Raw genomic sequence first — 10,681 nt, forward strand, 5'->3', positions numbered from 1 at the left:
ATTGCACTGAATCTGTAGATTGCCTTGTGTAGTGTATCATTTTGACAATATTGATTCTTTCAATTCAAGAACGTGGTATATCTTTGCATCTGTTTGTGTCATCTTCAATTTCTTTCATCAGCATCTTATGCTTTTCAGGGTACAGGTCTTTTGCCTCCTTAGGTAGATTTATTCCTAGGCATTTTATTTTTTTTGATGCGATGGTAAATGGAATTATTTCCTTAATTTTTCTTTCTGATCTTTCATTGTTAGTGTATAGAAATGCAAATAAATATAAAATCCAAATAAATGAAACAGTTTTTAATTTCTTATTATGTTAAGTTTTGTCAAGAATAATATCTGGATGGAATTGGGTATGCTTTAACTAATATGACCTAGGCTCAATGATAAACAAAAACACAATAAATGAGGAGAATGCTTGAAACGACACAATCACAGAGAGTTAAAAACTTTATGAATGATCAATGAGATGTAGGTAAATAAACAGGTAAGTAGTCATCATGGAAATGCAGATTAAAACAAATTTTTATGATCCCCACTCTTAAAAATCTCAAAGAGTTAAAAGAGCAAATATAATTTTTAGAAGATAAGTCCCCTCAGCAACTAATTTTATTTTTTAAGTGTTATTCTTTAGCTTACAATCCACTTAACTCCAGGAAAATTTATTTTTCCAAAACGGTATTTAACATTGTCAAACACCATACCAAAGATCCAGTGGTACCTCAGTAATGAAGGTTAGACAATGCCAATCTACCAGTCTCAACACAATGCCAGATAACCAAACTCTGTCCAGATGCTTCTGTTGATATTTCTAAGACTTAAGACTAAGAACTTATTGGAGATCAATATTTCTGCCATGCACTAAGACATTGCTTTTTAAAGCATTGTCCTAGAGAATTTCCATAGAATATACAAATAAAATTAAATTAAACAAATTATGAAACAACAATAGCAATGAAAATAAGAGGTTAATTTATGCTTGCTAAGGAATTGTTTACTAGTTTTAAAATAACTCATGTTATAGAGGTAAATCAAGTAGTTTTATTACAATTTTCAAAATAAAGCTGTGCTACTTGTCTTGGAAAATATTTATCCACCTTGCCTCCACCTTCTGTAGATAGAGAGTAAATAAGTATTACGTGCAAGAAAACCCAAGTGTTAACTGATTTGGAAGTGAATGGAATTTAATAACATAAATAGCATTTTTTATTTTTCTGTGTTGATAGTATGTACCCTCCAAATGATGTGATGAGAATAACACTTTACCTCTTTTGTCTTCCTCTCAAAACCCATAACCATTGTCTAATCATGACAAAAACTTCAGACTAAATAAAATGTGAAATACTAGATGAGATCCTGGGACAGAAAAAGTACATTTGGTAAAAACTAAAAAATATCCAAATAAAGTATGTACTTTGGTTAATAATAACATCAATATTGGTTTATTAGTTGGTACATATGCATCAAATGAATTTAAAATATTAGTAATAGGGAAAACTACACATGAGGGGTAGATGGGAACTCTCTGTACTATCTCTGCAACTTTTCTGTAAATCTAGAACTATTCTAATATAAACATTTATATAAAAATCTTATAGTGATTTGAATTGTTTGCTTCTATTCTAAGTATATGCTCAAAGGAACCTAGATATACTTCGCCAAATGGAATTGTTTTGTAAGAGTAATCCTAGAAGTAGCATAGTAAACTTATGCTTATAATTGCCACTTTGTTGCTCTATTTGCCCCTTTGAAGCAGTTCATTTGGCTCCTTGAGTTATAATTAGATCTATTAGTCATTTTTGGTTCTTACAGTTTTTTTATAGCTGTTTTTCTTACACATGCTGATAAAGACAATATAAAAGTAGACTATTAAAATATTAAAGCAATTATCCTTTGTTTATTATTGCTGTAGTTAGAATACTTTGGGGTAACTTGTCCTCCTTGGCAGTCATTCCAATACTCAATACATAGAACTCTACTAGCTTCACAAGCACCAAAATCTAATTAAGAAAAAAGCAACATTATGAGCCTGATTTTTCTTCATGTGATGGAGAAAAAGTACCAACAAACAAAAAGCATTTTCAAAAGTTTGGAGTAAACATCCCCTCTAAAACTCCATATGCACCTAAAGATATATCTCATATGTATGTCTGTTCACTGTTCTCTAAATAAACATTACCCATTATTTTATGGGTAACTTTTTAAACAGCTTTATTGAGGTTTATTAATATTAATAGTGTTTCTTGTACTGTCAAGGCTAAAGACAGTGACGATACAACTGTAAGTTAAAGAAAGAAACTTTCAACATAGAATTCTAGCCAGCAAAATGAACACATTCTCAGATAAAGAAAAAAAAGAAAAATCTTCACCAGCAGTTCTGAACTATAAAAAATGTTGACAAATTTCTGTGGATTAACATAAAATGATAGCGGTTGCAAACTTGTATTAACACAGAGAATGAAGAATGTTAGAAAAGTTAAACATATATTAAAGAATATTTCAGTTGGCATGGAATTGTATGTTGAGTTTCTTCCTTTAATTTAAAGATGTCTCTTCATTGGTTTCTGCCTTGACAAGACAAGAGGTATACTACTATGGTTAAGAATGCTTTATCTAGGGAGTGCAAAATTGGTTCAACACTGAAAAATTAGTCGATGTAATTAACCATTTTTTAAAGAGGTGGAAAAATAATCTTTTTTATAAATGCAGAAAAACTCAGCAACTATTCAAAATAAATAATCTCAGCAAAGTAGTAATAGAAGAAAACTTCCTCAATCTGATTAATGCCACTTACAAGCAAAGAAACAAAGTTTTTTTAAAAAAAACCCTCATTTTAAATACCATGCTTAAAGGAACAAGATTAAAAACTTCCCCATGCTGAAAAAACATATCAGAAAGAAATAAGAATGCCCACTTTCCCTACTTCATTTCAACATTTTATTGGAGTGTAAGAGAAAAAAAAAAAAAGAAAGCCATTACTTTTGGAAAGAAAGAAAGAAAGAAAATTATCTGTATTTTCAGAGGATATGAGCCATTATTTAGAAAATCCTAAAGAAGCTACAAGAAAACTACTAGAAATAATAAATGCATTTTAAAATATTGTGGGGTTAAGGTCAATACACAAAATCCAATCATATTTCTATATACTTAAACCATTTGTAAATTAAATTAAAATAATGAAACCAGTTATAAGATAAAGATGTAATTAATGTACAACATGATTAACATAATTAACAACACTGTATGTTATATAGGAAAGTTGTTAAGAGAATAAATCCTAAGAGCTCTCATCACAAGGAAATAATATTTTTTTCTTTTTCTTTTATTTTGTATCTGTATGAGATGATGGATGTTCACTAAATTTATTGTGGTAATCATTTCATGATGTATGTCAATCAAATCATTATGCTATACACCTTAAACTTATACAGTGCTGTATGTCAATTATATCTCAATAGAACTGGAAGAAAAAAATAAAACCATTATAATAGAATCCAAATTATCAAATACTCAGGAATAAATTAAAGGATGTGTACACAAGTTGAAATTTGTGAGACTAGAAATATAGAACAATTGAAAAGATTCCAGTCCAGAAAGAGACCCATACATATATGGTCAATTGAATTCTTTACTAAAGTGCCAATATAATTCAGTGGAGAAAAGGTAGTCTCCTCAGAATTTTATAAATATTTCCTTATTTATGTGGAAAATCAAAATGAACCTTAAACTTTGCTTTAGACACAAAAAATAACAACATAGTTAATAAGCATTAAAATAAAACTAGGAAAAAATTAAGAAAAGATGGAAGAAAATCTTCATCTTATCATATATAAAGCTTTCTTAGGTAGAAAACAAAGCATAAAACATTTTAAAAAATTGATAAAAGACTCTTTAAATAAAAAAATTATTGCTCTTCTAAAGACACTATTGAGATTTTGAAAAGGCAAGCTATAGGCTAAGGGAATATATTAATAAAATATATAAAGAACTCCCGTAACTAGTAAAAAAAATAGGCAACATATTTTGAACATACATCTGCCCATGTTTGCCTCACTTGGGTACCAGCAACAGAAATTGGAACACTACAGGTTACCTTCTGGATTATCTAACACTAGTAATTAAAGGCATTGGCATAGAAGTAACATACCTCACTTTTGCTCACAACTCATTGGCCAGAGTTGTCATGTGGACACGCCAAACCACCAGGGAGCTACGTCATTCCTCCATGTGGCTGGAAAGGGAAAATACTTGCTGAACAGTAAACATATTACTCAACAAGTCAAGCTGGGTGTTTCTTTTTTTTTATCCTTAATTTGCATTTTTGCTTTTTCTTTGCATACAATATTTCTTTTGTTCTAAATACAAATGATTTCTTTTTTTTCTTTTAACATCTGTGTTGGAGTATAATTGCTTTACAATGGTGTGTTAGTTTCTGCTGTATAACAGTGAATCAGCCATACATAAACATATATCCCCATATCTCCTTCCTCTTGCATCTCCCTCCCACCCTCCCTATCCGACCCCTCTAGGTGGACAGAAAGCACCGAGCTGATCTCCCTGTGCTATGCGGCTGCTTCCCACTAACTATCTATTTTACATTTGGTAGTGTACACGTCCATGCCACTCTCTCACTTCGTCCCAGCTTACCCTTCCCCCACCCCACGTCCTTAACTCCATTCTCTATGTCGGCATCTTTATTCCTGTCCTGCTCCTAGGTTCTTCAGAACTTCTTTTTTTTTTTAGATTCCATATATATGTGTTAGCATACGGTATTTGTTTTTCTCTTTCTGACTTACTTCACTCTGGATGACAGACTCTAAATTCATCCACCTCATTACAAATAACTTAATTTTGTTTCATGTTATGGCTGAGTAATATTCCATTGTATATATGTGCCACACCTTCTTTATCCATTCATGTGTTGATGGACATTTAGGTTGCTTCCATGTCCTGGCTATTGTAAATAGAGCTGCAATGAACATTGTGGTACATGACTCTTTTTGAATTGTGGTTTTCTCAGGCTATATGCCCAGTAGTGGGATTGCTGGGTCATATGGTAGTTCTATGTTTAGTTTTTTAAGGAACTTCCATACTGTTCTCCATAGTGGCTGTATCAATTTACATTCCCACCAACAGTGCAAGAGGGTTCCCTTTTCTCCACACCCTCTCCAGCATTTATTGTTTGTAGGTTTTTTGATGATGGCCATTCTGACTGGTGTGAAGTGATACCTCACTGTAGTTTTGATTTGTATTTCTGTAATGATTAGTGATCTTGAGCATCCTTTCATGTGTTTGTTGGCAATCTGTGTATCTTCTTTGGAGAAATGTCTATTTAGGTCCTCTGCCCATTTCTGGATTGGATTGTTTCTTTTTTTAATATTGAGCTGCATGAACCACTTGTAAATTTTGGAGATTAATCCTTTGTCAGTTGCTTCATTTGCAAATATTTTCTCCCATTCTGAGGGTTGTCTTTTTGTCTTGTTTATGGTTTCCTTTGCGGTGCAAAAGCTTTTAAGTTTCATTAGGTCCCATTTGTTTATTTTTGTTTTTATTTCCATTTCTCTAGGAGGTGGGTCAAAAAGGACCTTGCTGTGATGTATGTCATAGAGTGTTCTGCCTATGTTTTCCTCTAAGAGTTTTATAGTGGCTGACCTTACATTTAGGTCTTTAATCATTTTGAGTTTATTTTTGTGTATGGTATTAGGAACTGTTCTAATTTCATTCTTTTATATGTAGCTGTCCAGTTTTCCCAGCACCACTTATTGAAGAGGCTGTCTTTTCTCCATTGTATATTCTTGCCTCCTTTATCAAAAATAAGGTGAGCATATGTGTGTGGGTTTATCTCTGGGCTGGGCTTTCTATCCTGTTCCATTGATCTATATTTCTGTTTTTGTGCCAGTACCATACTGTCTTGATTACTGTAGCTTTGTAGTGTAGTCTAAAGTCAGGGAGCCTGATTCCTTCAGCTCCATTTTTCTTTCTCAAGTTTGCTTTGGCTGTTTGGGGTCTTTTGTGTATCCATACAAATTGTGAAATTTTTTGTTCTAGTTCTGTGAAAAATGCCATTGGTAGTTTGATAGGGATTGCATTGAATCTATAGATTGCTTTGGGTAGTATAGTCATTTTCACAATGTTGATTCTTCCAATCCAAGAACATGGTATATCTCTCCATCTGTTTGTATCATCTTTAATTTCTTTCATCAGTGTCTTATAGTTTTCTGCATACAGGTCTTTTGTCTCCTTAGGTAGGTTTACTCCTAGGTATTTTATTCTTTTTCTTGCAATGGTAAATGGGAGTGCTTCCTTAATTCCTCTTTCAGATTTTTCATCATTAGTGTATAGGAATGCAAGAGATTTCTGTGCATTCATTTTATATCCTGCTACTTTACCAAATTCGTTGAATAGCTATAGTAGTTTTCTGGTAGCATCTTTGGGATTCTCTATGTATAGAATCATGTCATCTGCAAACAGTGACAGTTTTACTTCTTCTTTTCCAATTTGGATTCCTTTTATTTCTTTTTCTTCTCTGATTGCTGTGGCTAAAACTTACAAAACTATGTTGAATAATAGTGGTGAGAGTGGACAACCTTGTCTCATTCCTGATCTTAGTGAAAATGGTTTCAGTTTTTCACCATTGAGAACGATGTTAGCTGTGGGTTTGTCATATATGGCCTTTGTTATGTTGAGTTAAGTTCCCTCTATGCCTACTTTCTGGAGAGTTTTTATCATAAATGGGTGTTGAATTTTGTCAAAAGCCTTTTTTTCCTCTATTGAGATGGTCATATGGTTTTTCTCCTTCAATTTGTTAGTATGGTTTTTCACATGATTGATTTGCATATATTGAAGAATCCTTGCATTCCTGGGATAAACCCCACTTGATCATGGTGTATGATCCTTTTAATGTGCTGTTGGATTCTGTTTGCTAGTATTTTGATGAGGATTTTTGCATCTAGGTTCATCAGTGATATTGTTCTGTACTTTTCTTTTTTTGTGATATCTTTGTCTGATTTTGGTATCAGGGTAATGGTGGCCTCGTGGAATGAGTTTGGTCGTGTTCCTCTTTCTGCTATAGTTTGGAAGAGTTTGAGAAGAATAGGTGTTAGCTCTCCTCTAAATAATTGATAGAATTCGCCTGTGAAGCCATCTGGTCCTGGGCTTTTGTTTGTTGGAAGATTTTTAATCACAGTTTCAATTTCAGTGCTTGTGATTGGTCTGTTTATATTTTCTATTTCTTCCTGGTTCAGTCTCGGGAGGTTGTGCTTTTCTAAGAATTTGTCCATTTCTTCCAGGTTGCCCATTTTATTAACATATAGTTGCTTGTAGTATTCTCTCATGATCCTTTGTATTTCTGCAATGTCAGTTGTTACTTCCCCTTTTTCATTTCTAATTCTATTGATTTGAGTCTTCTCCCTTTTTGTCTTGATGAGTCTGGCTAGTGGTTTATCAATTTTGTTTATCTTCTCAAAGAACCACCTTTTAGTTTTACTGATCTTAACTATTGTTTCCTTCATTTCTTTTTCATTTATTTCTGATCTGATCTTTATGATTTCTTTCCTTCTGCTAACTTTGGGGGTTTTTTGTTCTTCTTTCTCTAATTGCTTTAGGTGTAAGGTTAGGTTGCTTATTTGAGATGTTTCTTGTTTCTTGAGGTAGGATTGTATCTACTAAGTTATATAGCTTGATGAATTTTTAAAAACCATTCTAGGATTTATTCTTATAATATGTTCTTACTTGGAAGGTTTTGGAAGGTGCCTTGGGTTATACATCTTCACCAGGTTCTACAAACTGAGATTTATGGACATGATCAATGTCATCAGATTTATAGTATAGGCAGTACACTCTTTGCCAAAGTTCAGGGGTAGCTGTTTCAACTCAGGAAGCTAAACAGGCAAAATACATTTAAAGACATCGCCAGAAGTCAGTCTCACACACATTTCTATATCTGAACGGAAGTGAATGACCTTCCAATCTCTGCCCTGCTCCCTGTGGCCCCTGCACTGCATTCTCACCTGTTCTCCATTAACTGAATCACTGTTGCTTTTTACTAAGGCAAGTCTCTGTGCTTGCTAATTGCTCTCTTTGGGACATTTTTACCCACTTTCACTGACTGAGAAGCTTATTCTCCTAGGCTCAGTTTCAACATCACTTCTCACGTCCTGATTTTCCTACTCCTCAGTTAAATGTATCTGTTCCTTCCTTCGTGTTGTTAGAACCTTCATATATAACTAGTACATGGTACATCTCTCATTATATTAAAACTGTATCTCTACCAATATCCTTTTTCATTTTTATATGAAGTGTCCTAAACCTTTCAGCTTTACAAGATTCATGTGTGTTTTATCTGTAGCTCAACTACCTCAAGCATGGTGTTTATTTAGGAATTATTTGTTCAATCAATAAATTAAGAAATGACTGCCAAGCAGAATGAAGATACATCAGTTGAAAAGTATTTTTTATTTTAAGAAAAATCATGTGACAAAATACGCAATGTTAAAAAATTAAAAAAATAATTTCATAACCAAATGTTGGTATAATAATAAGATATATTTAAAAACTAAGCTATTAGTCAAAAGAACTCCAGATTATTTAAAACTGTTAATTTACAAAGCTTCAGCTACACTGATGTAAGGAATGTATTAAACTTCAAAACTTATAGGTATCCTAACTGTATTAATAAATAATTTTATAGATCTTTCGGGGAAAGTATATAATGAAATAACTGACTCAAATTAAATTCCTAAAGCATGTTTTCAGAATTCAGATTTATTAGCAAGCCCTACCTAATTCAGAACCACATCTCAATCATTTTGTTTTCATAACCTGTTTCACACTTTCACTTTGGACAAGGTTAAACTTTTTCTTACATGGAGTAACACTTAGGACTTCCATAAGATTAAATACAATGAGGAATTTTCCCATTTCAGAGGAGGAAGTGCAAATAAAGAAGTTGAGGAAAAGTAGGATAACAATCTAAAAGGAACAAAAAGCAAGGTCATTCTGCTAGAAATGCAGAATGATTCTGATATCTCTGTCTTCCTGTAGGTGAGAGTGGACAAGTTCTTCTATATCTAACATTCAGGTCAATTCAGTTTTTTTCTGAAGAGTTTGGAAAATCTTCTGGGCTGAGGTAGGAAGGAAGCAAATTGAAGGTCAGAAGAGTGATAAGAACGATGGGAAGTGTTTCACGCTATACACATTTGTGGTACTTGAGGACTTAAGAGACTTTAAAATTGTTAGCAAGTGGTACAATTACTATTCAGGAAGTTCTGTCAAATATATGTGAATTCCCTTGGCTCAAACTAGGATATCCTAAACTGAGACTAAGTCCTTTCAAGCCACTTGCAAACACATTCTGAAATGCTTCAAAGAACAACCTTTGAAAAAGTAATTTGTAGACAGAAAAATGTAATATCTTCTGTACATAAATCTTCTAGGTGGTTGCTTATCCTGTAGACAAGCTCTCATTATTGGAACACAGGATTTTGTACGATATAAAAAGATATAACTGTTTGTTTATATTTATTAAGTCACTATTGTTGTAATTATTAATATGTTCTGATAGACGTTTTGGGCAACATAATTAAAGATTTAAAATTTAAAATGTCCTCCTCCTCACAGCTGGTAAGCTTTGCTACTAAAAATTAATTTTCTGCCTAAATGCTGAAATTCAGCGTTATACTTCTCTTTTGGGGAAAAGAGGAACATGAAAATTAGCACTTAACTTTTTGCTACATTTCATTTTTAAGGTATTGTTTTTACCTTTCTTATGCCAGAAGAAATTATGAAAGATTGCTTTAAAAAGTCTACTCTTAAAATTTATTAATATCATATGATTTTTCTTTGACTTTGTCAAAGACTCTCTTTATAAGTTAATGATTAATCTTGCCCAGGTGTTGACTATCTAAATTCTTTCATCTTTAACACTTTATGTTTAAATAATTGTTTAGCATCCCATTGTGCTTATCAACCAATTTTACATCCCCAAATTACTAAAAGTTAATAATGCTGTCTTTAATACTTTCTTTACTATAGGCAGCAATTTTATGTTTTGCTCAATGAAGTTTCAAGTTAGTTAAAAATAAATTAATTAATACAAGCAAACCTCTACCAAACAGTTTAGCAAATAAGGTGAACAGAGTTCCTCAATAGTTCACAAGCCCATCCTTAGCCTTACTGACTAAACTCAGGAGACCTGACCTTGGCCCCAAAATATATAGTGTCTGTTGACATTTTTGTTTCATTCTGAATACATCTTTGGAAACCTCCTGTCTTTTTAACTTCAAGATACAAGCAAAAATTTCGACACACGAGTCCAGTGGCTAAAATTTAGCTTAGTGTCCTGTGTCCCATGTATTCCTCTCACCCCCAAGTTGTATCTTTAGCTCTCATACCTTCTCCCTGCTTTGCCATAAATTAAGCACATCTGCTGGAGTGAATAAATGAAATGTGATAGGATTGTAATTTTTCCACCAATCTGAAATAAAAATCTAGGGAAAAGTACTAGAAGAAAACCTAATTCTATGAATGTGGATACTCACATAAATTTTCTTAATAATCAAGAACTTTAAAAATAAAAATGTATAGTCAGAGAAAATGATTTTCAAGTTTTTAGGTCTCTCTTTGTATCCTCCCACCAATCCTATGAAGCTGGGATTCCTCATCAGTTCCTAGCACCAAAAGA

This window comes from Balaenoptera ricei, chromosome 7, assembly GCF_028023285.1.
Source record: "Balaenoptera ricei isolate mBalRic1 chromosome 7, mBalRic1.hap2, whole genome shotgun sequence".
NCBI classification, from domain to species: domain Eukaryota; kingdom Metazoa; phylum Chordata; class Mammalia; order Artiodactyla; family Balaenopteridae; genus Balaenoptera; species Balaenoptera ricei.